Genomic DNA, 4,911 nt, shown 5'->3' on the forward strand with positions numbered 1-4,911 from the left:
AAATGACGAATATGATGATGATGATGACGATGACGATGACGATGACGATGACGACGACGATGACGATGACAACAACAATGACAATGATGGTAACAATGGTGATGACAATAGTGGTTGTGATGATGGTGGTGGTGATGATATGAATATATGTTTATCAAATATCATACAATGAACATTCTTGATTTATTAGATTTATCTCTGCCTCTGGTAGATATGTGATAATTACTAAATGGCAATTAAGATCAACTCCACATGAGAAAGGGAAATAATCCCAAGAATCAAGAATTCTCCAAAGTTAACATGCCACTAAAGTACAAGCTTATTGTCTGGAGATAACAGGACACTCATGAACATGTGTTTCTATCTCATCAGCCATCATCAGCACTACAATACAATTGTCCAACCTTATCTCCAGTAGTCAAAGGACTTACATTTATACAAAATGCATAAAATACATTTGTAGCCTAGCTAACTTGTATAATTTGCGATTGACTACTTTGTCTTATTTCTATTAGCTCAATTTTGTTTACATTAAGCAAAAGGTTTGATTTAATGGAGTCAATTGGCAGCTCTATTTCTTACTGTTTATTCCATTACTGTGAGCAGTGTTTTTTTCCTATTCAGGCCCATATACTCTGGAGTCATTCCTCCTAATCTGCTCCTCCTTCACATTCAATTTCATCCCCTTTCTAACTATTAGAAGTCTATGAAGTTTATGACAGTAAAACTCCCTACTCAGTGGTGAAGCTAGAATTTATACTGTCCAGAGCAGTCCTCGAGTTTGACCCCTTCTCTCACAAAAAGGCTACATGGGATGGACTACCATCGTTCAGCTAAGTAAGTGTCCCTACTTCAAAACAAAAATTGATCCTGAAAATTGTCTTACACAATATAGGGTTTTTAATGTGCCCTACTATGGACTATTTATCTATTGGATTGCATATCAACTACATTCTTAACTGAAGGCCATTCTGCTTAATCAAATTTGTATTACCAACAGCACTCAACATCTTTAAATTACTAATATGCACTCCATGTCTTTTGTTTCTTCTATGATTACAACAAAAGCCCTTACAATCAAATCACTTCATTGCAGTTGCTTCTTTATGTCTTTTGGAACCCATTTTATCATCTAAAAATAAACATGGGCCTGGGAACAGATGGTGAAGGCACACCTCCTAAAATTTTTTGTGAGCACAAAATCAAAATTTGCACGCCTACTTACTCTTCTCAGGTTTAGAAAACAGTGCATTAAAAGTGATCTGTAAAAAGGAGCATGAAGGATAGGTTTCTAGTCAAAGAACAAAGAACAAAATTAAATAACAAAAACAATAAAACCTTAAGAATTTTGTTTCTCAATTGCGTAGTTTGAAGTTCAATCCCACTGAACAGCACCTTGGTCAATTTTCTTTCAAAGACTTGTGAATGACATCTGGTAGACAGAAACTATGTAGAAGCTCGTTGATAGGACTATTTGTGTTCTTGAGTGGTTGGCTTAATCCATTGCCCAATTTAACACCATCATCTGGCCATTGGGTATCTTTAGTAGAATACACTCTATTGTAAGCATTTAGGCCAGGCCTCCAGTTTGAGGATAACTTCTCAGCAGTCTTGCAGGCACTCATCTTGGTTCAAGATATACATTATTCCACATATTTCTCTCCTTCTTTTTACTTTTACCTCTCAACACCAGGCACAGAGCCACCTCCCTCAATACTGCACTCCCACTCTGTGAGGGGATCTTGTCTTGCATGTAACATGTTGACTCCACTAGTTGCTGGTGCCATAAAAAACTCACTCATACATACTAATCAAACCCTGTCAAACCATCCAACTCATCCCAGCATGGAACTTGGCAGTTAAATGATGATGTCTCCTTCCATTTTTTTAAGATGTCAGAGGGGGAGGAAAATTTCACCGCCATTTTCTAGCAGGTTGAGCAATCATTTAGAAGCTCCTTCTTCACTGGTTAATCTTTTATTTAGTTTATTTGTTTGACTATATATAATGTCTACTTTTTCAGGTTTACACAGCATGTGGTATTTTCAGTAGAAGAAAATTGTTTTCAACTTTTGAATTTTAAATTAGTTAATCATATAAACCTACCCTGCTAAAGGTATCTTCATTAACATAAACATCGTCATCATCATCGTCATCATCATCATCATCCTCATTGTCATTGTCATCATCACTGTCATCATCATCATTGATGCAGCAGTAACAACAACAACAACAACAACACTACCACAAGTATTTCTATCATTACTCTTCTCATTACTTTAAGCTCATTTTTCAATGTGGATATAGGCTTTCAGTGTCTCTAAAACAGCATATCATATATAAACCATTTGTCCTTGTCAATAATAGTATAAACAAGCATAAATATTCCTATTTTCTTATCAAGAAAATAAGAATATATGCAAGTATAAACTTGATTGTTGTAATTGTAGTCAAGTGTAAGAAAATACAGTTTATATTCTTATCAGGAACAAGATTTATTATCAGTCACATTTACTATCCTGAATTGTGGTATAGAATACCACATTTGCTTTCTGTATTAATTAGGGCTTACTGAACAGATTGGTATTTAGAGCTGTTCTCAGAAATGGCCAAAACCCGCTTAGGCATGTCAGTACTTGTTATCAACACATAATATCTAATTCTATTCAATATATACCATTGAGCTCAAAAATAAATGATCCATGAATATTTTTTTACAACTTTTCCTTCTCCTCCTCCTTTCAAGTTTTGTTTGTTTTTGTTTTGTGGGGGTTTGTTTTGCTATTTTTTCTTAATGGTTTGGTCTAGAGAAAGAAGCTACATTCATAGCCGTCACAGACCCTCTGTCACTGGTGAAATCATTGTATTTAATGTCTCTCTTAAACAGCTGCAGAAAAAACATAAGCTGGGTGATAATTCTCAAGGATTGACATTCTGGAGAGGAGAGATTAGACGAAGTTGTTAGCAGTGCTTGAAGTGAGAACACAACACGGGTGATGAGAAAAGAAGAGATAAATGAGTTGAAAAGCCTTAGTGACAATGGCTTGCAACTCAACAGTATTAAAAAGAGGCCAGTGTAATAGTAATGGAAAAGATGAGAGGACAGCACCACTGGGCCAAAGGTTGGAATGTGTTGGTGAATGACTTCATTACCAGTCAGTTGGGTGGCCTTTTTTGGATGCAGCTGGGAAATGTGCATTGCTAAAATATGGTAGGGTCCATTCATTTTGAGGGTAATTTCATTCTGTAATGTTAAACAATGACTATTTTTGTACAAGTAAATGGCATAATAATAAAAACAGTATGATATAAAGACGATACCTGTTTGGTGAAAAAGTGACAGTAGATGTGACCAAAGGGAGGGCAAAGAACACACACACACACACACACACATGAGGGTGGGCTGAAAAGCTCATAGACTGACTATGAAGGAGTGATGCTAGAGCTGCAAAATCTTGCATGCATTAATTTCAACTCTTCTTATTAATAACTGCATTGTTTCTGTTCAGGTAAACTAACATCTGACTGTTCAAAGAGGACTTAAAAAATAACTCATAATGAATTCTCTTGAAAATGGAATAAATGTGGCCTTGTGGCGTAATTAAGTACCTGCAGAAAAAGGATTTATTCCCCAAGGACATTCATGCCGATATGGTTGCTACATTAGGGAATGACACTCCAGTTTTATCAACAATGCAAAAGAAGGCAGCTGAATTTTGGAGGGGAAGAGAAATTCTTGAAGATGATCCAAGGTCTGGATGTCCCACAACCACCACCACCGAGGAAAATATTGATCATGTTCACCACATGGTGATGGATGACAGGCAATTGACTGTAAATCAAGTAGCCAATGCTATTAGCATATCCCATGAGAGAGTTTAGCATGCTATGCACAATGAACTTAACATGGCAAAGGTTTCTGCTTGGTGGGTGCCATGTCTCTTAACACTTGATCAAAAGTGCACCAAGTGGATGACATCACAGGAAAATCTGACATTGTTTGAGGCAGATCCAGCTGGTTTCCTTGAATGTTTCTTAATCCAGGATGAGTATTGGGTTCATCACTTTAAGACAGAAACAAAGAGATAATCCATGCAATGAAAGCACCCCTCCTCACTTGCTCCAAAGAAGGCTAAGGTTGTTTCATCTGCAGGGAAGATGATGACCTCAGTTTTTGAGAATGCAAAAGGCATTGCGTTTATTGATTGTCTTCAAAAGGCCACATCATCAATGGAGAGTACTATGCCAACTTTCTGAAGCAGTTACAAATGGCTATCAACACCAAACATCCAGGAAACCTGACAAAAGGGGTTTGAATTCATCAGGACAATGCTCCAGCACACAAGTCTTTGGTTTCAATGGTTGCTGTGCATGGCTGTGGTTTTGAGCAGGTTGATCAATCTCGCTATTCTCCTGATTTGGTCCCATCTAACTATTATCTGTTCTCCAGTATGAAAATATACTTGGCTAGAAACCAGTACCACAGTGATGATGACACCATATCTGCTGTTGATAATATTTTCTTTTTACCAACAAGATGCAAGCTTCTTCACCAATGGGATCCAAGCATTGCAACACTGATGGAAGAAGTGTGTAGATCACAAGGGGGAATATGTTAAAAAATAAACCTCATTTAGTCACATTCCATGAGAGTATCTTGATCAGCGTATAAACTTTTCAACTAACCCTTGTATATACAGCAGGTTTCTTTCAGTTTCGTTTAACCAAATCCATTTTGTTTGATCTGGGGCAACAGTGTGATTGAATCAGAACCACTGGATGAGAAGCAAACTTCTTTACTATACAGCCTGTAAAGGTAAAAGTTGAAGAGAACTTTTGGATGTAACTGTAAAATCTAATTCTTAATATGCAGACTTGGTCACAGATCTAGCACGTAAAGACTGGTGCTTC

At 36.9% G+C, this 4,911-nt stretch overlaps 1 protein-coding gene across 1 annotated transcript in view; it reads left to right on the forward strand.

Moving 5' to 3' along the window:
* LOC128249369 (uncharacterized) overlaps positions 1 to 4,911 on the forward strand; it is an 18,342-nt gene that overhangs the window by 760 nt on the left and 12,671 nt on the right. The window lies entirely within an intron of this gene.

This window comes from Octopus bimaculoides, chromosome 14 (genome assembly GCF_001194135.2).
Source record: "Octopus bimaculoides isolate UCB-OBI-ISO-001 chromosome 14, ASM119413v2, whole genome shotgun sequence".
Lineage (NCBI taxonomy): Eukaryota > Metazoa > Mollusca > Cephalopoda > Octopoda > Octopodidae > Octopus > Octopus bimaculoides.